Source organism: Ailuropoda melanoleuca, chromosome 3, assembly GCF_002007445.2.
Source record: "Ailuropoda melanoleuca isolate Jingjing chromosome 3, ASM200744v2, whole genome shotgun sequence".
Classification (NCBI taxonomy): Eukaryota; Metazoa; Chordata; class Mammalia; order Carnivora; family Ursidae; genus Ailuropoda; species Ailuropoda melanoleuca.
This window is the reverse complement of record NC_048220.1, coordinates 97,322,582-97,349,355: the sequence shown is the minus strand read 5'-3', so window position 1 is coordinate 97,349,355 and position 26,774 is coordinate 97,322,582. Positions and strand designations below refer to the sequence as shown.

General features: G+C 44.6%; 1 protein-coding gene across 17 annotated transcripts in view; it reads left to right on the top strand.

Annotated features, from left to right (window-relative positions):
* LOC117801567 overlaps positions 1-26,774 on the top strand; it is a 127,648-nt gene that overhangs the window by 14,618 nt on the left and 86,256 nt on the right. For 11 of the 17 annotated variants that reach the window (XR_004624241.1, XR_004624234.1, XR_004624233.1 and 8 more), the window contains exon 1: positions 11,441-12,033. The exons of the other annotated variants lie outside the window; for them this stretch is intronic. The gene's annotated coding sequence lies outside the window, so the exon portion shown is untranslated. Of the gene's footprint in view, positions 1-11,440; positions 12,034-26,774 lie in introns of those variants that run through there. 17 annotated transcript variants of the gene reach the window in all.

Here is a 26,774-nt window from a genome sequence, read left to right as displayed (position 1 = left end):
CAGCTAGCTAAATGAGTGCTCTCTGCGAGTCATTCTTGCTATGTCTGCTGCCGCTACTAGTTTACATATATTGATTACTTACGCTGATCAGGTACTGCGCTAAGTGCTTTACATGCTGTTATAGGAGACTCTTGGGGAAAATCACCAATGAAGCTTGAGACACCTAGCACTGCCATGCAATGGTACTTTTCCCTCTTCCTGGGTTCAGACAGAAGTAATAGAAGGTGACAGTTACTCTTTAGCATGGATTGCTGAGAGAACTAGTCTCGTTCAAAGATGAGAATCATGGGTACATCCCTCTTATGGTCCCCCTATCCCTTTATCTGAATCTCTACTTCCTTGCCTTCTATAAATAAAATAGGGATGCACTGTGTCTTTATATTCCAAGCAAGGCAAAAAGAGGTTGTAATTAGATTTTACCAGGATCCCTAGTTTCTCCTAGGGAAAAGGGATACAGAGGTTTTGAAGGCTCCCTCCATTTGCTGGCTTTTGTGGGTCAAGCCCTTCTGTTGTCTTCCTCTGTCACCAAGTCAGATCTATCCTGAGGCTCAGGCTTGCTATGATGATGATGACAATTTCTACCTTTAGGCAGAGGGCTGGGACTGTATAAATAATATCTGGACTTTCATTAGGTTTTAGATCTGACGGGGAATAAAGGGTGTGCTTCATCTCTTGGAAACTCATCTTTGATTCATGGCTGTCTGTCGGTGTGCTGAAATGTCCATCTCTTTATAGCCTACAGAATGAAAGTGTGGTCTGGCCCAGGGAGGAGAGGCAGGCACAAAGCATGTGTATTCTCATACTGGCTTCTCAGTGACACTGAGTGCCTACTACGCGTTGGACACTGTGCTCAGAGCACTTCTTGTATTCATACCTCATTTGGAAAATAGGGACAAATTAGCAAAAGGATATTGTATAGAAAGGTGTAAGTACATTCTATGGATGTAAAGTGGTGCTTGGTTCTTCTGAAAAGCCCCTGGCATGGGTGTGGAACCTGTGTGTGCTCTCTGGGCTGTACCGATCGTATCAAGAACGTCCCTCCCCCCCACTCTGTCTACTTCCGCCCTTTGCTTACTAGACCCTTCATCGGTGACTCATTCTTGGACCAAAACATTGGTGAAGCTCAGCTGTGTGCAGAGATCAGTGTCCTTAGACCTAGACTCCTGGACAAAACCCAGAATTTACACCAGAAGTTCCCCATGCTCTGGGTTTCAGGCCATCTGTGCCATGAACACTGACTTAGACCCAGAGCTCTGATTTACTACAAAAGTCTCATCCTCACTAGAGATGAACTCTTCTTAAAGCAAACCTGAGAAATGAAATATGGAATACACCTATACACACATATGTGCACATGCATGCCCTGAAAAATAATAGCATGGTAGGTATGTGAGTAGTGGGTAGATGTTCACTATCTATAAGACTGTTTCATTTCCTAATTAGTATTAAGATTCCATTATACATAATACATATATACATATAATACATATCCTGAGGAATTTTGAGGTTGTATTTATTTTATCAAACATATTTTGTGTAAGTAGAAAAGGCAGGTCACAAAATAACTTGGATTATATGATTCGGTTTATGTAAATGTATATAGGAATATGTGTGTTGAAAGGTGTACATGAGTTTATAAACAGGGACCATCTCTGGGATGGTGGGAATTGAGATGTGTTTTCTATTCTTTGTATTTTTCTCTGTTGTTCGATTCTTATACTGAGCATATTTAGTCGAAACAAGTTATTGAAAGAAATTTCACACACAATTATGATGAATCTAGACAGTGCTAGTGCTGTGCGTTTGTTGGCAGTTTTGTGGCAGAGATGTGCCCTGGAAGAGTGGAGAGTTTCCTGATGTGTTCAGTGAAGAAGGTAAGCGTAGTCCCATATTAGCGTAATTTTTTTTTCAAGAGGGGCCGTGTGCGTGCGTGTGTGTGTCTGTGTGTGAGTTCAGTGGATTGTGGGTGGAAAGGTGGCAGGTGATTTTTTTCTCTCTGTTATTTATGCTTTTCTGTCCAAATAAGGGGGGGGGGAAGAACCCTCAATGTATGTGCTGCTTTCCAAGAATCCATCCACAGTGTAAACCAGTGGTTTTCAAAGTGTGTTTCCTGAGCAAGCAGCATTAGTATCACCTGAGAACTTGTTAGAAATGTAAATTCTCAAGCTCCACCCAAGACCTACTGAATAAAAAACTCTTGGAGTGGGGCGCAGCAATTTCTGTTTTAACAAGCCATTTGGCTGACTGATGTGCACTGAGGTTTTCGAATCATGGGTGTCAGTCAAGGGACATCCTCACTCCACTCCGCTGGAACGCAGCTGATGTTGACGTGAAAGATGCTGTTCCATTCCTACAAGTGTGTGTATGGCTATTCTGCTAAACTTATCTCTGAGAGATGAGCAGCAGGACCACAAAACCTGAAGATCCTTACCAATGATCTTTCCAGGAGTGAATAAATCTCTAAGTTTTTAAGCTACAAACTTTAAGTGCATGAAATCACCTGAAGAGGTGGTTCATTAAGGCAGATTTCTAGGTCATTCCTCTGACCTATAGACTTGGCATCTCCAGGGTACTGCCATTTTAAACACCACCCCAAAGGGCTCCCATCAAGGAAGTTCTAGGAAGACACTGAGCTTTTAAAGGCTTTTCAAACTTCTGCTTTCTTTCTCTCTCCTTTCCATGTATCTTATGTTTCTTCTTCCCATTTTCTCCTTTCCCTCCTGCTGTGATTGATGGGATCTCAGAAGCAGATTCATCATCCTTTCTGCTCTGTGCTCTGGAGAGAGCAGGTCAGATGCTTCTGGAGAGGTGCCTTGGGAGTAATAATAATAATGGCAGTATTGATTTGCCATCCTCAAATAATAGGGGAAGGTGTGATTTATCAGCTCACGTTGATGAGACACGCTGGGAAGCTGGACACACTGCTCAATAGTTGCTGCCTATTTGTGCTGCGTGGCTGTGGAGACAAGTGATTCAGAACATAGTGGCTCTTCAGATCCTCCTAGCAGATCAGCCTCAGTTAGTTAAGGTGAAGATCCATATTTAGGATTCTCCAGAAAAGTGGTCTCTCTCTCTCTAAATGGTAGATAGATAGATAGATAGATAGGTAGATTAAAAGGGATTGGCTCCTGTTGCTTATGGAGAGTGGCAATTCCCAAGGTCTGCAAGGTGAGTTGGCAAGCTGGAGACCTAGGAGTCTGAGTCTTGAGGCGTAAGAACCATGAGAACCAAGGTGTAGTTCTAGTCTGAAGGGCTGCAGGCTCAAGATGCAAAGAGCCCGTGTTTCAGTTTGTGTCTGAAAGCAGGGAGAAACTAAAGTTCAAGTTCAAGAAGAATAGGAGAAGGAATTCCCTCTTACTCCCAGGAGGTCAGCATTTTTGTTTCGTTTCATTCAGACTTTTTTTTTTTCTGGAGATTTTATTTTTATTTATTTGAGACAGAGAGTGAGAGGGCACAAGCAGGGGACAGAGGGAGAGGGAGGAGCAGACTCCCTGCTGAGCAGGGAGCCTGATGCGGGGCTCCATCCCAGGACCCCAGGATCATGACTCGAGCTGAAGGCAGACGCTTAACCAACTGAGACACCCAGGCATCCCTCATTCAGGCCTTCAACTGATTGGATGAGGCCCACCCACATTAGGGAGGACAATCTGCATTTCTTAGTCTACCAATCCCAATATTAGTCACCTGTATAAACCTCCTCATAGACACACCCAGGATAGTGTTTGGCCAAATAGCTGGGCACCCTGTGACTCAGGTAAGCAGACACACAAAATTAACCTTCACAATTTCTTTTTCATATATTGTTTTTTCACATCTAGACTCTCTTGCTCTTTTTTTTTTTTTTTAATAGTATTTCAGAAAGGTAGCTCAGAACTTGGGTGTGTTAGAGAGTCTGGGAAACTGCTCTGGGGCGTGGGTAGGGAACCAGGCATCTTGCCCAGTTGCCCTTTGCTCTTCATAACACTAGGGTGCTTTTGGGAGCAGTTTTGAAGGAACCCCTATCTTGCCCCTATCGCCTGGGGCAGCTCTTTGCAGTAGAAGAGCTGACTGGCGTTACTCCTGAGAAAGTCCGGGCAATAGAACTGCGACTCCTATAGCAGGTGTTTGCAGTGCTCCAGGTGCCTTATAGGTAATGAGAGGTAGTATCTCTGTTTTCTGGGGGAGAACGCTGAAGCTCAGGGAGGTTACATACTTCGCTTAAATTTCACACACCGCTTCATGTCACAGCCAGGACGTCAAGGCTGCCTAATCAGAGCCTATGTACTTTTACCAAAGTTTGAACTAGGCTTCACAGTTTAGGACCTAAACACTCGAACAGGCATCATCTTTGCTGAGAACAGCATTCCCCAGTGAAGTAGATACAATCACAATTTTAGAGATGGGAAAATGGTGTTTTCAGAAGGTTATGTAATTTTCTGCTCCCTATGTCATACAGCTAATAACTGGTGAAGCTGAGCCTCAGGTCCAAAATATCTATAATAAAAAAGAGAATTTTTGTCTAAAAAATTCATAGACATACACATGAACTTAGAAGGAAGTAAAGATAAAAATACCCTGCCTCTATTTCTCCAATGTGGCTAAAAGGAGACTAGTATACTTGAGGCCCACGCTGACTTATTCCTCTGCTCTGTCTTTGGTAAGCAGCAGTGAGCCCTTATACAGGACCAATTTCACCCTCTGGCGCACAGTCATACTTTAAAATATGTGAAAATTACATTGTTGGTAGCTTTTAAGAAATCATAATGTATTTTGGCTCTGGGTCCTGTGATGCTACTACGACTGGTCAGATTCCATTTGTCTCTGGGCAACGAATGTGTTTCTTTGTTCCAAAAACAAAATTATTTTTCTTATTAGGTAAGTCATATGAGTTTGCTACAAAGAATTTTGAACATGCAAAATAACCATAAAAAATTTGTATTGCACAATGATTATGGTGGTCCCCCCTGCCCCGGGAATTTGGAAAGTGCAGAAAATCATAAAGGAGAAAAAAGTTATCTATAAGCTCAGAGATTGCCATTTTGGGTTATTTCTTTTCATTTTCACTGGTTTTAAAAATACAATTTGGATCATTCCTTAAATGTAATTTGTGTGTCTATGTGTTCTGTTTTTTGTTATTTTACATTTTATTATAAGCATTTCCCCGTGTCCCTCTGTGGTCTTTACTGTGCCTCTTAAATGGCTGCATATGTAGTTTACAGAGTGAATGTGCCTTTGTTTACATGATCATTTCTCTATTATTGGACATTTAGGCTCTGCCCCTCCTGACTCCAAATCTCCCGCATCCATCTCTCTCTCTCTCTCTCTGTCTATACCACATATCTGTCTCTATTTCCTTTTCGCTTTTTGCTCACATTGATTCAGGCATTATTTGTGAAGGCTTTAGAAGTGTAAAAAAAGCCTAGAGCTTATTCATGAACACGTAATGATGCTAGTGTTCAGGATTTAGTATGGGCCAAGCTCTGTTTCAAGACTTCGAATACATTCTCATTAAAGCCCCTGCCTGTCACAATAGTAGATACTGTTATTATTCCTATGATGCAGATGAGAACACAGAGGCACAGAGAGATTAAGATAAGTATCAGAAAGGGTGCCTGGGTGGCATAGTTAAGTGTCTGACTCCTGGTTTTGGCTCGGGTCATGATCTCATGGATCGTGAAGTTGTACCCCACTTTGCTCCATGCTCAGAGGGGAGTCTGCTTGAAGATTCTCTCCCTCTGCCTCTCCCCCCACCCCCAAATAGATAAATAAATCCTTAGGGGAAAAAAAAAGTATCAGAAGGCACTCATTTGTTTTGAGCAAGACATCTAGCTCACAGAGCCTTATGCAAATAGGCATTGGTTTTTTTCTCATCTAGTCTGAATACGGGCATTTATTAGCATTGGTTTGGAGCCCCAGTGACATCAAGACTGCTGTCACTGCAGTCTTGCTCTCCCATGCCTCTTGGTTTTAAAATGGCTGTGATGGCTCTGGACATCACGTCCTACTTGAGGGCAGTAAGAGAGTGAAACAGTTGGTGCTGACGGACCCCTTCTGCCCCTTTTATCAGAAAAGTACATTTTCTTCCCAGAACTCGTTCCTTTGCCCAGCAGAATTCCACTCATGATTCATTGTGCTTTATGTGCTTTATGCAATCCTGGGATCGATTGCAAAAGAGGCTGAAACTTTTCCAACCTGTGGAGTGGAAGTTGACTAAAAGAGAGGGATTTGGTAAGGACCGCTGGGTCAGCCAACCAACAGTAGTCACCATGACATACTTGCCAAGGTTAAGTGTTTGTCTTATTTGACCCAAGAGCCTATTTCTTACAGGGGCTAACACCCATCAGCTGGGAATTGCTGTTTCTCACATCTCTGGCCCAGACCAGAAGTGGCCCGGAGTCTGCCAAACCTCATCTCTCACTGACTATAACACCATCTAATACATGCTAACATTTTTCATCAATATTAGTGTCACTGCAAAGTGCCGTTAAAATAGAAGTGGTTTCATACATTATTTATCTGCAATGTGTCCACCGAGTCATTCTTTTGCTGAAGAGCTGTCTCCTTGGCATTTATAAACTGGGTAACAAATCTACAGCTCACTGGGTTTGTAGCTTCAGGCTGTGGTAGAAGGAGAGGAGGATCCGTGAGCTGTTCTGGCTGAAAAAAGTTGCCGCATCTCCATTCAGCCCTGGGCACAGTGATTAAATGCCTGGTTGCAGGTGAGCTGTGTGAACAGTACATATTCTGCAGATGATGGCTATACCCCACTTCATGAAAATACGGCCTTGTTGAACTAGTAGGGGCCCCCCAAAGTATCATTTATTAATACCTTTCAGTGGTGGTTCGTTCTCGAGCAGAAGTCTGAAGTAGCAATTGACAGGAGTGTTGTGTTTGGGGCCAGGGCGAGGGTGAGTGACATGGCTGGGATGTGAAATATAAGGAGGTGCTTGTCTTCTCACAGTCATGCGGCACCTCCCCCGCCCTGGCTTTGCTTCACCCTCACTAGCTGCTATAATTTAAAAATTGGAAAAAATATGCAACAAAGATTTTTTGATCATTTCTATGTGCTGGGTACTCTTCTAGTCACTGTACAGTGATATGGTAATGAATAAAATTGTCATTACTGCCCTTGTGGTACTAACATTGTTGTCAAGGAGAGATTTTGTATAGAAATCTAGGTTTTGGCGCCTGGGTGGCTCAGTCGTTAAGCATCTGCCTTCGGCTCAGGTCATGATCCTGGGGTCCTGGGATCGAGCCCTGCATCGGGCTCTCTGCTCAGCGGGGGGCATGCTTCTCCCTCTCTCCCTGCCCCTGCTTGTGTTCCCTCTCCTCCTGTCTCTGTCTCTGTCAAATAAATAAATACAATCTCTATATATACATATACGTAAAGAAATCTAAGTTTCTGGCTTCTTGAAGTATCACAAGAACTGGCAACTCTGGACTGGCTTTTCTTCATGACAACCGTCACTGGGATTTGGGAGCTGGCACCTCCTTTTTTTAGATGTGGCATGAGCTCAGTAGTTCATCCCACTCCCCACCACTCCCTATTGTCATTTGATTCTCAGTGTCCCCATCGAGAGCATACCACTTATGATGCAATACGTTTGCCGTATTGCAAACGAAGAGACTGAGGCTCAAAGAGGTAAAGTGACCGGCCTGGGGTTTTTAGCTGTAGTTGGTGGAGTGGGATCTGAACCCACTTCTTTGTGACATCAGAGGTTGAGGATTTTGCTCCTGTGCAGAGCAGTGATTCAGGAGGCAAGAACACAGAAATATCACCAAGCAAAACATTCAGCCCATATAAGATCAAATTAGAGAGGTGTGTTAGCAGGAAACAGATGGCACCCTCAAATTAGGATAACTCAAGCTGAGTTTCATAAAGAATCTATTTACAAAGGCGTGGGCAGGGTGTAGGGAAACCACAAGGCATAGCTCAGAACCTCAGATTAGTAATAGCAGGGCTTCATTACCACTGCCATGGCAGATGAGGGGGTGGGTTACTGGGATTGGGGAAATAGGACTAGTCACTGAGAACTCCAAATGAAGCCAGCACTTAGGGACCCAAAAGGGAGGAAACTTGGAGAATAAACATCCCAATCTCACCAAGTGCTCTCTACTACTTCCTGTTGATCTCCTGCCAGTGCCGACCCAACTGGAAGTCAGAGGGCCAGGAGCCCATTGATACACTCCTGCAGGTCAACATCTGGGGGCACAAAGCAGGATGGGAAAGAGACGAGAGTGGCTTGGGAGGAGCAAACGAAGGCATGTAGCACAAGGGGCAAGCCAAAGCCAAGGGCATTTTAGAGGACAAATAGTGATGGTGGGGAGTGGGGGGAGAAGTTAAGGTAACTGAATTCAAGGTCCAGCTTTCATGGGGTTAGGGAAACAGCTCCTCTTCCTCATTCCCTTTCCCTGGTAGCCATGGTCAGCAACCACCTCTACCAGAAAAATTGATTCCATATCAGAGATTCCTCAAGTTTGTAACATGTGGCTTGAGACTTTAATCTTGATGACTTGCCAAATGGACAAAAGGCTGAACCATGGAGGGGAGTGGTACCTTCTTCCAGCTCTTCCAAAGATTGGCAGAACACATTGAACCCTACCTGTAGAAAGCTTTATTTTAAAACATCTAAGACAGGTCTGTTTTAAAATTTCTCCTCTAAAATCTATTCAACTTAATCCTTCTTGTCAAAAACTGTATATCCTGCTAAACTGAGCCATAAATTACCACCGCTAAAAATAATTTGCTTGCTTGCTTTTAGAATTCTCAGTTTCTGAAATCAACTGGACCATGGCTTTGGATTTTTCAGTAGTGGTTTTTATGAGTATTCTTTCAGCATAAGTAACAGTAACAAAATCAGGAGCCCTTTAGGAGACACTTCGATATTCACATCGTTTATAAACCTAGTAAACCTGGCTCTGAAACAATGTGCTTCTGAGACTACATGGAGTGGGGGTGGGGTGGGAGGGACAGAGTTGCTGGGTAAGAACGCTCATAAGAGGAGCATGGTATCATAATTTGGGGAATAGTGTGACACCATGGTACCTACAGCCTTCCCCTGTCTTTTCCTTGTTAACAGAACCCTAGTATCATTCAGTGCAGACAAGTCATGTGCCTCAAAGGGGGCTGGCCTCTCCAGTCCCAGGGAACAAATCATTTGTCCATTCTGAGCTCGATGACCTCATCACATTTGTAAGCCATTGGATTAGCAGGGGCGAGGAATGCAATTCTGCCTACGGGTTACAAGACGTCTGCTGTGGATGTTTCTAGAATAGGTTCTTCTTGATGCTAAAAAGAGTGACACAGAAAGAGAGCCGCTTTTTTCACTGGATATTATCATAGCTGCTTGGGATGCTTAGAGCTGTGGCAGCCAGTTAATGATGTATATGGGGCCAGGAGGCATGCTGAGGATGGAGGGCGCAAAGATACCTTAGGCCATCCTAAGTCAGTCAGTCACTGAGGTAACCAACCCTGGTGCTCTCCTACCTTATGTCTGTGTATGTGAGACAGTGTGTTTTTTGTATTATTGCCTCAGATGCAGGAGGCTCAGATCTCTATGCATCAGACTGACGCATGACATTCAGGAGTTGAAGGCGAAGAGGAACTGATGACTTTTTGAAAAAGATTTTGTTTATTTTATTTATTTGAGGGAGACAGAGAGAGAGAGAGAGAGCAAGTGAAGGGAGGGGCAGAGGGAAAGGATCTCAAGCAGACTCTGTGCTGAGTGTGGAGCCCAACGCGGGGCTTGATCCCACAACCCTGAGATCATGACCTGAGCCGAAATCAAGAGTTGGATGCTCACCTGGCTGAGCCACCCTGGTGCCCCAGGAACTGATGATTTTGTCACATTATTTTCCTAAATTTTCTTTATTCCAAAAATAATATACAAATGAAAAATTCAATTAAAATGGAAATATTAAGAACAGAAACTGGAAGTCTCCTCTAATTCCTCACCTCCTACCTACATACATTAATGTAATGTTAAAAAAATAGGATCAGAATAGTCATACTTAACATCTTGGATGTCCTTTGTATGAATATATATAGATCTACCTCCTTTTTAATAGCTGCATAATATTGCAAGTATGGACATATCATACTTTAAAGACCTAATACAGGTGTGCTTTTCAGCAGTGTGACCCATGGGTAACTGAATTCATGAACCCCCAATCTCTGCTATCAGTCATCAACAGCAAGTTTTGCCGTCACCCAGAGAGGCACGCACAAAGAGACTGTGTGGCCCAGCGGAAGGGACATAGGATCAGGGTCAGGCAGACTGGGGCTGGGATTCAGCTCCATGACACACCAACTGCGTGATCTCAGAAAGTGAGTAAACACTTTATGCCTCAGTTGTCTAATCCCTAAGAAAAGGGGGGGGGGATAATAAAACCTACCTTTTGTGTATGGCGAATAACATAATATAATAAAAAAACATTAAAAAAAACCCTACCTCTTGAAATTGTTGTTAGGGTTAGAAATAATATATGAAAGCATCTATCACCCAGAATGGTTGTTCAACGAACAACAGCTATTATTCTAAGAAAGGAACCTCCTCCATGAAATAGTTTAACTATTTCTGGTTAGCCTCACCATGGACACAATGGACAAATCCCACATGCATTTGAGAGTCTAAAATAATTTTCTTTCTTTCTTTTTTTTTTTTAAAGATTTTATTTATTCATTTGACAGAGATAGAGACAGCCAATGAGAGAGGGAACACAAGCAGGGGGAGTGGGAAAGGAAGAAGCAGGCTCCCAGTGGAGGAGCCTGATGTGGGGCGTGATCCCAGAACTCTGGGATCACGCCCCGAGCCGAAGGCAGATGCTTAACGACTGTGCCACCCAGGCGCCCCTAAAATAATTTTCTGAAATTATTGCACAGTTGTCCCCCAAACAGTGAAAAGTAGGTCCATGGAAGCGAATAATCGAAACTCTCCATTGTGTCAGTCCTGTGAGGAAGATAGCGTACACATTTAACCTCCATTTCATGGGCGGAGGCTTGCAGACAGAGTGTAAGCATTTATCCAACAGGCTGGAAAAAGACATCATTCATATGGTAAGATCTCAGTAGGCTGGAGCGAATTAAACAAGGCTAAATTAAACAAGGTGAGCTTTATTAAGGAAAAATGTAAAATTCAACTGGTTTCTTTCTTTTTTTGGTATGATATGGAATGGGAGAAATGTGATTTAATAGGAGGTGTGAAAAAGGCTTAGGGGTTTTATGTGGCTGAAGTTCAATGTGAAGTCAGGATGTGATCCATCCGTCTAAACAAGCAAGTGTAATCTTAGCCCTTATAAAGAGAAGCAGCAAATGCACAATGAGGAAGGTGATGCCTCCACTTGCTCCGTCCTCACCAGATCACATGGTCTAACATTAACATGACAAGTTATGGGCATGTAGGTTGAGGCTTTTTTTTTTTTTTTTTTTTTTTTTTTTTTTTTTTTTTTNTGCTCATGGCAAATAAAACTCACTACTCTTAGTCCCTGGAGTTCAGATGTAACCTCTGAGTCCATCTCAACACAGTTTGTAAAGCAGCCAGTATTTTTTTGAACGCAATTGGCATGCAAAATGAAATTTATTGGTAGCCCGTAGACGGCAGGCTACTCCTATGATCTTCTAGGGGGCAGCCTATACTTCTGTCACATGGCCCAACCTTTTACCGACCACAACAGATTGGATATAGACCCAAGGGCTGCCGATCTCCGGGCTGCTTTGAAGAGCTTTATCCAAATCAGAGCAAGCTCGCCCAATCTTATTCTCTCTTTTGGGAATTTGAACTTGGGGGGGGGTGGTGTGTAACTCAGCAGCTGGTGACAGCCCCAGAAGCTCAAATGTTCAAGAAGAGAGCCAGTGATAGAGGCCAAGAGGGGGCATAAGGAACAGAAGAAAACAGAAGCAAGAATGAGGAAGCAGAAGCTATGAGGTGCAGACAGTCTGGAAGGGGAGAGGAGATAAAGGAGTGGCAGCTGCAGAAACTGTGGAAGAAGAGGCAGAGAGCTAGACAAAACGGGGAGGCAGATTTCAGGGCAACAGAAAGGAGACTTTGCAAGCAGGTAAGGCTGGGTGGAGATTGGTTTGGGCTGGGTGGAGAGTGAGCTGCTCCTGTGGAGTTCAAGGAGGGGCTGCATGACCTTTGGTTGGTAAAATACTGCAGAGCATTGCAAAGTCCACAGGAGAGAGAAGAGGAGATTGAAAGGGGAAGTGTGAATTAGGAAGGCTCAGTAAATCAGGAACACCCATTGAGGCCCGGCATCCTAAGTCTCTCGTTGCCATGGTGACAGGGGGTGGGGCAGTAACAAGTCAGTTGAGCATCTGGGAGCCTCAGGTGTGGCTTCTTGCCATTAGAAGCACACCATCCTGGTCTCTGCCATGAAACAGATCCGAGCATCTAGAACCGGGATCCCACTTTGGGATTTGCTTATATCCTTATCTCTATATTCTTGCCCCTCATTAAACTGTGTGCAAAGGCAGAGACTCCAATATTGAGGAAAACAGGTGGAGGCTATCTGATCACTCACCCGAACCTCTTGGGACAGGAGGCTGCATCTAGGATAATGAATACCAATGGACAGATTGTGTTTAGTGGGTAAGAGCGTTGGTTCTGGAGTCAGAACGCTGGATATGTACTTGGGATGCCTTTGAACAAGTTACTTCCCTCTGCCTTTTTTTCTTGTCTTTTTAAAATGAAATTGATACTTAATGTTATAGGCTTGTTTTAGGGTGGAGAGAATAGCACTGTGCGCAGTCCATGATGAGCACTCAACATATTTAACTGTTATCATTGCTCTTATTGTTACGTCTCACTGTACTCCTGAAGTGTCTCTGAGAAGAGTAGAGTAGGTGTCTTCAACCCCATTTTACAGCCCCAGCAACTGAGGCAAAGGGTGGGTAAGACCCGGGCTGTCATCATGCTGCTTCAGTATTAGTGTCAGAATAGAAATGACACTTGGTTGTCCTGACTTCAAGCGGCCAGGACAAAGACAAATTTAGTATGTATATTCTAGAAGGAGGAACAGAACTTATTTTTTTGAAAAGGCATATATACATGTGAGAAACATTCTTCATAAAGGTGCAGAGTGGAAAATACATCCCCAACCTTCCCATGGCCCTAACCTCCGGTCTTCTGGTCCTTTTCTGCTGGTGGATTCTGGGCATCCATCCGGACCTATTTCATGCCTGTACAAGCCTAGTGTATATAGATTTCTGGGTGCTATTTCTAAGGCTGCATGCTGCTCCTGCCTCCCGTTCCAGGCTGTGTGTGCGTGCGTGTGTGTGTGTGCGCGCGTGTGTGTGTGTGCATATGCAGGTTAGGCAAGGCAGAATTTATGAGAGCAGAAAGTGGTGGTTTGGGATCTAAGCTTGCCCTTGGAAAGAGAGGCCAGCCCCAGTGATAGACCAAGGCCAGTGCTGGGTGGCTGCCTTCTGCCAGCTTGGGACTGGGGGCTTTTGAGTTCTCACTGCTATTCAGGAAGGCACAGGAGTGTGACCTGGTGGTATGAATGCTGGGCCACTTCCCTTTACTCTGAGTTTGGCTTTCATTCTCTTTCTTAAGGTGCTCATTCCAAGCTGCCTAGGGAATCCTGATGGGGTAATCCTAGCCCCCAAGCGGTTGTATTATCAGGCCTGGGGCACAGGACAGGTGTAGAGATGCAGGTCATGGTAATGTAGGTCACGGGCCCAGGGGCCCCATCTCCTCGGCTCTTCCCCATTCTTCTGGGGAGAATAATAATCTTTCTTCCCCTACTGATCTTCATAGTTCTTATGTTCCATAGATGAACGGGGAGGTAATCAGAAGGGGGAATGAAGCATGAGAGACTATGGACTCCGAGAAACAAACTGAGGGCTTCAGAGGGGAGGGGGGTGGGGGAATGGGATAGACTGGTGATGGGTAGTAAGGAGGGCACGTATTGCATGGTGCACTGGGTGTTACACGCAACTAATGAATCATCGAACTTTACATCAAAAACCAGGGATGTACTGTATGGTGACTAACATAATATAATAAAAAAAAATTAAAAAAAAAGAATAATGATAATCTTGCCATTTCCCAGCTTCATGAAACAGTTTTTGTGTTAGAGAAACACAAAATTATTATTACTCTTATTATTTAACTTCTAGAAGCCATTCTCTGACATACACAGAATGGCCTTGACTGTGACATACACAGAATAGCCATTTTGTTTGGGAGATAAGGGATGGGCCAGCTGAGAGTGATAGTTCTTTCTGGGGTGCATGGGGCAAGCAGAGAGAGGACCCTGACATGAGCCCATCCCTGTCAGGGCCGGTTCCCATGACCTGTAGGGAGCAGGGCAGAGTTCTATGCTTCCTGGTTGCTGGTTCTCTCCAGCTTTACTCTCTGGTTTCCGCTTTGCCTGGCCTGGACTTTAGAAGGCTTCTGGGGGAAGGCCTTGTTGTGCCCCTTCTCCAAGCTTCCCTCAGAAGGGCCCTACCTCCCTGACACCTGGTGCTATTTAAAAACATTCCCGCCAGCCAGCTCCTCGCTGGCCTATGCTGGCCTGAGTGTGTCCAGTCACGGGGAACTCACACTTCCTGAATTTCTCCATTTCATTCTTAGATGGTTCTAGACAGAAGAGCAGAACTGGAATTTGTGGCCAGGGCTGTTTGAATTGAAAGCTGCTAGGCTCTGGCCCTCAAATTCCTCTTTCACTTAAAAATCCTATAAGCTCTTGCTCTCAGGGTCTCTAGAACTTGAACATTTCTCTTAGGGTCAGGTTTCCAGTGGCTCTTCTAAAACTTGGGTGGGCTGGGCCCATGGCTCACAGGAAGGGGTATAAGTGTAGGAGAAATCCATTTGTCACAAGAATGAATATCAGGAAGGGGCTGGACAAAGTGACTTTGAAGGTCCTGTCCTTATGCATTTGGATCCCACATTCTCTTATTTTATGAAGAAGTGAGAGTCTGCGATTTTGGGGCCTTATTCCCAGTGCGAGGAGAACAGGCTGGTGAAGTTAGTGTCCTGGGATGAGCCCAGCAGCTTTCTTCCTTTGCTCACTTTGCCTCTTTCCTTCTCCCAACAGTTTCCTGCCTGGGGCGGGTACAGCCAGCAGCCCGAGCTCCTGAGCCCTGTTATTTAAAATTCAGCCATCACCATGGCAACCTGCATCCTGCTCCATTTCAACCACAGATACAAAGAAGCAGTGAAAGGGAAAGTTTAATAAGATTTTTTTTTTATGAATCTCACTGACAGTGTCCATCTTTTCAGGAAATGGAAATGTTCCATTTTAGTGGCGCTATCAAAATGGCATTCATTTTATGCCCCTTGGCTTTTGGAGGTTTAACATCACGACTTGCTTTTGAGGGGCTGCTAACGTCACCCCTTCTCTCCCTTCAGAGGGCGTGAGGGACTTATTTGGCATTCAGGCTTTTTGAAAGGGTCTGGAGTTGGGCTAACTCTAGAGTATGTCTGTGGCTTTAGTCTCCCTTCCACTTTCCTGGCATCGCATCAGAGTCACGTCAGGGCGCTCAAAGCTGGAAACGTCTTTCAAGATCACTTCCTCTGCAGTGCCATTTCTGTTTTTGCCTGTCTAGCAACTGTACCCCCACATTCTGAGAGTGCTTTTCCCGATCACCTCTGGGAATGGGCCTCTGGTTGTATCAATCGTGTGATTCAAGTGGGGCCCAGAATTTCACCTGACGGCAGCGAAGAGCCTGTGGCCCAAAGGCACCCGTGGGGACAGTCCTGGGACTTTTGTCTGATACTGGTGAGAGAAAGTCCCTCTACTTTTCTGCCAAGGGGCTGAAACCCTGGAGCTGCTGGAGACTCCCATATATAGGGAACCTGCCCAAAGGGGAGCAACACAAAGGGAAGCAGAGCTGAAGGATGGAGAAGAGAAACCAGGCGTAGATGGTGTTGCTCAATATCCCGGATTGAGTCAACCCTGAATCCATGGCTTTTCAGTTTCATGAGCAGTTTATATCCCCTTTCTACTCCCCTTAAGGCAGTTTACGTTGGGTTTTCTGACACCTGAAAAACCAGTGACTTTGATGTTACATACCCCAAGAGCCTTATTTTACAAATGGGACAGTGGAGAGCCTGTGCAGGGAGGCACCATCCAAGGTCACACAGAGAGGCGGCTCTGAAGGTCAGGTCTCCTGATGAACTCACAGCCTCTTAACCTGCTTGTCCTTAGTTCTCAGGCAGATTTTCCTACTACAGCAGGGACAAAAGCTGAGGCTATGGAGGCCGATCGTTAAAAAACACCTGCCTAGCTACCTGCCTCAAGGGCAATGGTAAGCACTTGGGGTGATATTCAAGGGTCCTCATCTTCAGAAAATCTTTGTGTCTTTTATGGACTAGGAGGGTCCTGAGACACGGCCAGAAGGGTACTAATCACACAGTCTGTGTGGTACAGCCCCAAAGACCTGAAATGTGGTTCTCCTTTCTCCATTGAGATGGGATCTGTTTTTTTTTTTTAATCCTGTAAACAGATATAACTCAGTCATTCAACCAACACTTGTAATTTTATTAATTCCATTGAAAAGTATTAATCGAAGGCCCCTATGTACTAAGTGCTGTTTTAAGGACGTAGGTTCAGCAGTCAACAAAGTAGCCTCAGTGCCTGTCCTCAGGGAGCTGACACTAAAGCGTGGGCACTGAAATAACCAGAGAGACGTAGAGTCAGGGACCATGGAAGGAAAGTACCTGCTTCCATGAGAGCTTATGAGGAGAGCACATCTCCACCGCAGAGGGGAGGGAAACACTGACCTGAGATGAGCAGAAGGAGCAGGGGTCAGCTAAGCAAAGAGTGGGGACTGTGCTTTGACCACTCGGCAAGGCGTGGGAGGAGCTGGGGGCAGGACTCTGAATTCATTCATGCCAGTGATTGCTGCATGGCGGGGGGCACCACATGCCGCTGTCCCTCTCTTTTGCTATTTTAGGTCCTCTGTTCCTGCCTCCATGGGATTCTCAGAGCCCTGGTAGTCTCATGATTCCCTGAGTTAGTTACATAATCTGTTTTCAACTCAGGATCCTTGGTGTTCTGGCCTCACTTCTCCACAGGTTCAAATCTGCTGCGGGCTAATGTCTAGTTTGTGGCGTTTTTGTGTGTGAGGTTAAAAAATGTCCCCATAACCAGGCCTGCCTTTTTTAGAGAAGGATGCAGGTTGGCCTCTATCTCTTTTCAATCAGATTCCCTTCCTTTCAAGGTTTGTCTCGAGAATGTGACTGCAGCAAAGTTTGCTGTCACTAGGGGGCAGGAGCGCCAAGGCAAACGACTAGGGCCCGAGAAGTCGGCTGCTGAAGCCCGCAGGTAGCAGTTGGACAGGGTTTGCGCTGGTGCGGGACCGTCAAGCTCTCAAGCTCCAGCTCCGCGTGTCTCTATTCAGATACACCAAGCGTACTTACAGGCATAATTCCACTCGCTAAGGGTGCTAGTGCCAGAAAATAAATTTTTTAAGGGGGCTTTTGGTGAGGGAGGTTCCTATTGTCTGTAAAAGGAATGGGGGGTCTTGGATTAAACGTTCATCTTTGGGAGTCCTTTGACACGTGCAGAGGAGCCAGAAGGCCCCACTCCTAGTTCCCAGTGTGCTGCGTGACCTTGCTTAAGAGACATAAGCCTGGTGCACCTACATTGCTCCTTCATTAAAGGATGGCCTGATGTGAAAGTTCCTTTTGATTCCAAATGGTGAAGATAAGACTGGGAGGCTCTTTCATATGAGGGAGTTTTGTTTTCTGACTCATAATTCCTTTCATTTTAGTAGATGAATATACTTTAACATAAAGAAATGAAGAGCTATGGGTGGAGTTTTGGCAAGTGGAGAGAGAGATACTCTTGGCTCTTTCAGATCACACCAAGACAGTCAGAATCTGCTTTGCCTTTGATAGGGAGGAGGCATTGGGTCTGCAATGGGGACTGGATGAATATCTGTGAGAAGCAGGTCTCTCCCTGAAACTCACATTAAACCCTCCATTATCCTGGAATCCAGAGCCTTATTGGACTAGCTCAGGAGACTGCCAGCTTGAGAACAGCATGGAAACAAGACTGCTCTGGGAGTGATGAGTGATCTGTAAGGACCTTTCTGCCTTGTCATTGTAGAATTATAAGATTTGTGCCCAAACAAGACCGTCTCAAGGAGGCTGCGGTCTCACCAAGAGATGGAGCTTCTGGCTAAAGCCACGGTCTTGTTCTAAGAAGGGCCCTTCCAGACTGGGTCCCTAAGGACCTGTGTTCCTGTCTACACTCCCCCTGCTGCCTCGGCCTGGGGGAGGATGGTGGATTGGGCTCTCTTTCCATGGACTCATGCTATCAAACATCACGGATATAAAAAACCAAAGCAAATCAAAACGTGACAACAAAGCCCTATATAAAAACCTCCTTTCTCTGGTAGCATCAGTTTCTGGGATTCACATTCCCAGACACCACAGTCCCAAAATACTGAGTGGGCGGGATCAGCAGGGGTGAGGCGAGGCTCTGCTTGGAATCTCCTTCTTTGGGGAGCGCCCTCCCGGTGATCACTGTCTCCTGTCCTTCTGCTGCCTCATTGGCAATAAATGCCCTTCATGAGGCTGCCGCCATCCCCACTTAACAAGGTATTATCAATACTTTCAATTTCAATTAATATAGATTAGCACTGTCTTTTTTTCTCTAAAGATTAATTTTGAGATACATTTGTGTGTGTGTGCGCACGCATGTGTGTGCACGTGTACTCCTTAATCCCTCGGCATACATTTTAATGGAAGTCCATTTTTTGTTGGGTGGCATCAGCAACACCATTTCTAACAATTGCAGAATGTTCTATTAAGACTGCCCCAAGATTTTAACAAGCCCACAGCTCCTCACTCACTCCACCCATTGCACATCCCATAGGTTGCCTCTCTTTACCTCATCATAGGTGGAATCATAGCGTCTTAGGGATTATCCTCTCTGGCTCATTCATTTTACAGAACAGGGAAATAGCTTCTAGCCCATGGCAGACTAGGTAGACTCAAAGGGAAGAGGAAGAGACTTTGATGGCTGTGTGCCGGGCAATTTACAGACTATTACAAATGTTCCCTTACCCATTTTTACATTCTCTTCCATGTTGCTAACAGGTAAGTCTCTACTGTCACCAGCTGATTGCTTATTGGTCTGACCCTCTTTCCTGTGCCCTCAAGTGGCATTTGAAGCCCCTCCTTACCTTCTCCTCAATCTGTCCCAGCACTGCATGCCCTAGGATTGAATTTCCCAAGGGTGACTGCCACACAGGACCTACAACCCAGTCACAAGATGGCTAAATATAAACTGTGCAGACTGCAGATAAGCCTCCGTGATCATCTGCTCCTTTGTTGAGCTTATTATGCTCCCAAATCAGGCTGGTAAGTGGCATGCACATTGTCCATGCTGGGCAGGACCCAATGGGTGCTTGTGTCTGACAGGACATGCCAAACAGAGACAACTCTGCTGTGAGCCCAGTCATTCCCCATTTCCAGCACAGCAGGACCTGCTTTTCAGATAAAGCCCAGAACCCCCAGCTTTGATTTCCAAAGCAAATCACTGCAAATCACATCAATATTGGGAATAGTTGTAATGGTCTGGCCAAGGGCTGTATACAGCCAGTCAGCCAGGGATATGGAACCAGGGACAAAGGGATGCTGGGTGTGGAATGTGTCTCATCTCTGTCTCCTCTGTGTCTTGCCTCCCTCAGAGGAGGATGGTGAATGGGGAACAATGAAGTCAGGGATTCTGGATTCTGTACTGTACAGCTACGCTGCAATGTGAGATGTAGAGATAGTGGCTTTCAGAGGCACACATTTTTAGGTGAGGACTTGTGATCGATTAGTGATGTCTGATGCAGAGCCGGATTTGGTGGGTGTGAATAGGCATGCTGCATATTTGCCATCTGTGATCTGTAGAAAACCAATCTCAGTAGATAGGATTTATTTTAGGGTGGAGTAGAGCCGCCCGAAAGTTATAGGCTTAGCTGAAGCCCCAAACTGTTGTGTTGAAATAGCCATAGAGTTCAGGACCCCAAGGAAGATTGGTTTTCCCAGAGATTTGAGGTCCGTTCATAACCTTAGATGGCAATGGGGGCAAGGAACAGGAAAGAGGCTGTGTTTGGAAAGGACCTGGAGTCTGATCTCTATCACAAAAGGGCAAAGGGCACTGATGGCCTCTATTGCTCATCTAATGAATATTTTTTAGCCTTTATCTTAAATGAACCCTTATTAGTACTTGGTGCTACTGGACATTTCTTTCTTCTTGAATTGTGTTCTTCCTTTGGTTAAAAATGCTGTTCTGCTTTTCCTTATGTCTCTGGTTTCTCCACGGTTTCCCTAGAGGTTCATCCTGCTCTGCCATTAAATGTGTTGGTTCCTCAAGACTTGGTCCTAGGCCCACTTCTTTTCTTAACCTTGTACTCTCTCTCTAAGTGATCTTATCCTAGCCAATGACTCCAATTCCCACCTATGTGGATATACTTTGCATTTTATATCTGAGCCACACATATCCACTCAGCTCCAATGGCCTATTTGACATTTCCACTTGGATGTCTCAAAGGTGCCTCAAACTCAACACATATGAAAGCAAGCCTGACATCTCTCATCTCTGCCCCACCTACCTGGGTCTCTCCTGTTCTTTCCTATCTCCTTGAACCACACCCTCATCCAGTTAAGTAAGCCAAAAATGTCACCCTGAACATGCCCCCTCCTCCCTTTGCATGTCTAATCCATCACCAGCCTGGATGATTTTGCCTAATGAATATTATTGAATCTGTCCACTTTTTCCTTTTATGACCACCATATGACCTCTCTTAGATGGACTCCAAATGGGACACCTCCTCCCCCCAATTCTTTTCCTTAAATTCATTCAAGCTCCTGAGTGATCTTTGTCAAAGGGTATGTTGGGTCATCCATTCCCTTCTTTCTACTCTACGATTTCTACTCTGGCGCTGGCCTCCTGTTCACTGTGTTGCTATCAGAAGGACAGTTAAGATCCCCACATTCATGTAGGGCTCTCATTGTCAAAATACTTTTGTTCACATTGTCTCATTTAGTTCTCAACTACCCCCATGGGTGGATCACAATCCATTTTAGGGATCTTATGTGTTTCCCTTGGAAATGGTCTCTGAGAGGTGAATCAGCTCTTCTGAGGTCATCCAGTTAGTCAGTGAGGGGCCTCTGCCTTCTGACTCCTCAGACAAGCCTCATTGTTTCTCCTCCCCTACAAAGAGGGCTCCAGGTTAGCCAGATGGTCCGTATGACATAGTCCAGCTCTAATAATCTGTGAGTCTGTGGTTTGTAAGGACCATGAAGAAGTTGAAAAACATTTCAAAGGGAACTTGACAGGTGAGGTTGAGAGAAAAGGTTTGAAGTGAAACTTGTCTTTCTTCGGAGTGAGCTTCAGATCTGTAGCCCAGAGACAACAGATTAATTCTCTCCCCCTTGTGTATTTTTCTGTGGCCCCTCAGAGACAATGACTGGAGGTTGGGTTACAGCTTGATTATTACCAGAGAAGGGCTAAGGGGCTTTAATCTTGCTTGGGAAAAGATTGAATGTGGGAGGAATGAAAACCCTCACTGTTTTGACAAAGAGGACAAAGAGAAATGCAAACAACCACTGTGAATGAACCTCTGTGACAACTTGAAATAAAAGCAGGTGAGTCATAGGAATGGAGAATTTGAGGGAAGAAAAAGTCAAAGCAATGAAGGGCCAGTGGTTTTGCTCCCAAATATGATCCATACAGTTTAAATCTGAGAACACACCAGAAGTTTCTGTATGTGGTATAGATTGCTACATCTTCTCTTAGTACCTATTGAATTCAGGGCTTCTCAAGTGGCAGAAAGGTTGTTAATAGACTGAATGAGTCCAGGACAGACTCTCTTTGATGAAATGGCCATTCTCCGTGAACTTTTCTTTAGGCTGGACACCAAAAAATAGATATTTCCTATCCTGGGCATGAATATGACAAACGACCAATCTATGGACCATGTAAAACAGGGTTGTAAATAAGTTTAACTTCCTGTGGGATCCCTGATTATTTATATGGTGATGACTGTCTTGAACACTAGAGTGAGAAAGATTTTAAGGCCAAACATGGATTTGATGGGGAAAGGTGTAATGATTGATTAGCAATGTCTGCCATGGTTAGGAGTGAGGTAGTGGGAGGGTAAGTACTGACCTGAATTAGTGCTACTCAAAGTGTGGATGGCAGCTGGCTATAGGCCTACAAAATATTTGTTACTCATGATGAAATGATTGCAGAAATGGGAAGTAAGCATTTAAAAACTTTATAGCAATTTGACATTGCTGCCTCTTCTAAGTGAATAATTTCTATATTTTGTAAGTTATTGATCTCCGATGATTTGGAAATAAAAACAAAACCTGGCCCTTTACCAGAGATAGTTTGAGAAGCACTGACCTGGAGGGATCTATTTGACCCCATTAGTTCCTATGAAAGATTTTGAAATGCCTTGGACTTGGGGAGCTTATGAATGCCGCCAAAGTCCTATTGCACATCAACATTTGCATGGACTTGTTCACTGAACATGGGTGTTTGCCAGCTTTCCTCCTCTTGCTTGGCGGAAGGAATAAGATAATAACTACTCAGAGTTTGCCAGAAATGCCTTCCTGGCCTTCTCTACCCATTTCTACTTACCATTTATTCCATAAAGCCTTCACTAACGTTGATTTCTTCCAGTGGAGAGTCGGTGAGGCCAGCAAGGTTATGTCATTGAAGGTACTGGAGAGCAATCAGAGAGAGGTCTCTAACATCAGCTGTTGAGTTGGCCTGGATGGTCACTGAGATCATGCATTAATTCATCCATTCATTTACGTATTCATGCATTCTTACTCATTTATTCTGTCATTCAACAACTCTTTGTGGAATGCAAACTACAAGCATCACAGTACCAGGTATTGAGGATATAATGGTGACCAAGGCTTACAAGTTCTTTGCTTTTATGAAACGGATGGTCGAGGAGGGGAGACAGATATCAAATCAATAATGTATACAAGTAATGATACAAATCCTAATAGGTGCTGTGATGGGGAAGCATTTTTTCCTCTGTGAATATTGAACAGTTGTGCTATCCTAGCCAGAGCTTCTTGAAAAGCCCCCTGGAAAGTGACATGCCTGCTGGTGTGGCTGGACACGTGGTGATCCTGGAGAGGTGATCCTGGAGAGGTGGGCAAGAGATACATGGTGCCAGGCCTTTTAGGCCACAAAAGGAGTTTGCACTTGATACCAAGGGCAGTAGGAAGCCTGATGGAGTTATAGTTATGGTTAGGACATGGTCTCTGCTCTCAAGAGGCCATCAGCCACATGGGGGAGAAAAGATACCTAAGCAACTAGCTACAATGTAATATGGTCTGGGTTATAAGAGGTATACATGCAGATGGGAAATGATAGGGTTAGGGGGACTGAAGTGATTTGACAGAAGAAATTCAAATGTGTCACTTTCCTGTTTTAAACACTTTACAGCTGCCTATCCTTAGAATATTGACAAAATCTTTTTACATGACCCCACATGATCCATTGCTCCCTCCCTCCTCAGACTCTTCTGGGGGCATTCTCTTCCTTGCTTTCTTCATTCCTGGCACCCTGACTGATTTTTCCTTAGAATCCCAGATACACACATTTTCTTCCTATTGTGTGGCCTTGTGTTTGGAAGGCTCTCCCTATGCTCCCACCCCTCCCCTGTCTGCTTCACTAGTTTTCTGATTTTTAAGGTCTTAGCTTAAATATCCCTAGCCCCCCAGAGGACCCTGTACATCCCCCTACTAGTGCTTAGGATAAGTGGAGTTCTTTATTTGTATGATGAGATGTTTAATGCCTGTCTCCCCTGATGCCGTAAATAATACATATTGAACAAATGAATGAATGAGAAGACAGCTGGCCTGGCTGGGAGGATAGCAGCACTGGTGTGAGAGACTGGACATGGGGTGTGGAGTTGGGACTGAGGGAGGAGAGGTGGGCATGGCCTGTCCCACAACATAGCCATTTCCTCTCTGCTGGCTTTTCCTCTCTCCCAAGCATGTGTGAAATGAGCCACAACACAATGGGACTCTCTGAAAGGCCACTTTCAAGGGTTGTCCATGCCAATCCTGAGCTCTTTAGGGAAAGCAAACATCCCAGGTGGATAAACTGTGCTTAGTCCTATCTCTGTGAATTATAAGAAAACCCTTCAACCTTAAAATTTTTCAGAGCTAATGAGCTTCTTTTGGCGTATGTCACCGAGAAGGGTAATGGACATGCGTGCAGTGGTCAGGCACAGCTGAGACTGACCCTCTGTGCATAAGGCTGTGCTGGCCTTAAGGCTTTGTTTAAGAACCACGAGCCCCTTGGGGCACCTGGGTGGCACAGTTGTTAAGCGTCTGCCTTCGGCTCAGGGTGTGATCCCGGCGTTGTGGGATCGAGCCCCACATCAGGCTCCTCTGCTGTGAGCCTGCTTCTTCCTCTCCCACTCCCCCTGCTTGTGTACCCTCTCTCGCTGGCTGTCTCTGTCAAATAAATAAATAAAATCTTAAAAAAAAAAAAGAACCAGGAGCCCCAATGCCTGTACACTTTCTCGTTCGAGTCATCTATTGCTTCATAACAGCTTATCCCTGAATTTTGTGGCATAAAATAATGACTGTAGTTTAATATCTCTCCCTGGTTTCTGTGGGTTAGGAATTCAGAGCACAGGGGGCATGACTTGTGTCTGGGGCCTCAGGTGGGGTAGGTCAAAGGCTGCATGCTGGAATCATCTAAAGGCTTATTCACTTTTAAGTCTGGTCATGGATGTTGGCTGGGGACCTAGCTGGCTGGGTTACCTAGGTGTAGCTGTTTCGTGCACTTGGACTTCCTTACAACCTGGTAATTGGATTCCAAGGGCCAGTGTCTCAAGACAGAGAGCCAGGTGGAGACAGTATCCATTTTAGAACCTGATTCTAGAAATCACACAACATCACTTCTGCCACATTTTATTTGCTAGAAGGGAATCACTAAATCTTCCCTATGTTCAAGGGAAAGGAAATTAGATTCCATTTTTTACAAGGCATATTTTAAAACCACCATATACCCTTTAACAAAAGTCCAGGGAAAACCCTGGAATAGTGAAACAAGCTCAAATTTAAAGCATGGTGTTATAGGAACAATTTGTGTTTTGAGATTTTGTAGGACCCTATCCTAGGCAGTGTTTTGACAGCTTCCTCCAGCCTCCATCTCCCAGTGGCTTTTGAGAAGCTTCTCTACCTTTGGTTAAATAAATATAGGACAATCTGATTTTATTGTGTGTGCACGTGTATAGTGAGGTCCATACATAGTTCACCTGAAACACTGCAAAAACTCTAGTCACTGTCCTGGAACATTAGGCAGATTCTCGAAGTTCAGTCTAAATCTGTGATATTTTAGAGGTTTCCAAAGATAAAATAAATAAATAAGCCATCCTAATGGTGAAGAGTTATGTTTAAGGGAAGGTTCTTTGACTGGACTAGTTTAAATGTTAATTTTATTACTCAAGAGGGCACTTTGGAACTCCCTGTCGTTATCAAACAATTAAACTCTAGTTCCTTATTAATTTTTACTGCCTTCCTAGGGTAATTAGTGGCACATAATGTGAATTGCATCCCATTAATGAATAGACTTTTGAATGTGAGTGGGCAGAGCCTTCTATTTGGCTCTCCAACAAGACAAGGCCCATGAAAGGGAAAAGGGTGGGCCCCTCCCAGAATAGAGGGCCTCTGCACACCTTTCTGAGCCCAGAGTTAACCCTGGAAATACCCTATGTAAAACTCCCAGTCATAAGATTTCAGGAAGGCATGATGGATCTGGCTCTTTCCTGGAACTCAAAGTTGGTAATCAGAAAGTGGACAGTTCTTTTGGAAGAAAGATTTGGAAACCAAAGCCAGGCTATTGCGGTTTCTGACGTCCTAAAGGAAGACCATCACTTAGGGATTCATCTTTTTGGTTTGTTGAAAATGCCATTTATGAGGCACCTAGTATTTGCCTGGTACTTTGCTTGGCAACATGAGTATTTAGTTCTCAACACCACTTCATGAGATTTCTAGTATTATTTCCATTTGACAAGGAAAACCCATCTCAGGCTTAAAAGCATGAGATCATATAGTAAGAGAAAGATCTTGGCCCTAAGCCCGGGTCTGGCTGAGTCCAGAGCCTGAATTCTCAGCCTCAGCATTTTACTGCCTCTTGGTCTGGCCACACCTTTATTCATATGCTCAGTCCAGTCACTCTGATTTAACTTTTTTCTTGTTTGGAGATTCTTTTTTTTTTTAAGTTACCTGTTACTCACCAGTAGTGTGTTCTAGCAGCCATCTTTTTTTTTTTTTAATTTAAAAAATTTTTAAAAAGATTTTATTTATTTATTTGACAGTGATAGGGACAGCCAGTGAAAGAGGGAACACAAGCAGGGGGAGTGGGAGAGGAAGAAGCAGGCTCCCAGTGGAGGAGCCCGATGCGGGGCTCCATCCCAGGATCCCAGGATCACAGGATCACGCCCTGAGCTGAAGGCAGACGCTTAATGACTGAGCCACCCAGGCACCCCTCTTGTTTGTAGATTCTTTAACAAAATAGAACACTAGTGCTGAAAGGATCTTAGAGATGTAATGTGATCCCTTTACCTTATAAATGAGGAAATTGAGGCCCAGGGGATGAGAAGGGATCATCTGAACCAGTGACAAACTAGTTGTCTGTCTGTCTTTTTCCACGTCCAGCCTAGAGGTGGTAGGGGTCCTGGGTGCCAAGTATTCTTCTGGTTCCTGCTCTGTTTACATAATCCTCAAATCCTAACAGAGAAGCCGAACTCTGGCTTCCCAGGTAGATTTTCACTGTCAATATCACCTGCTCTGAGAATCTAGGTA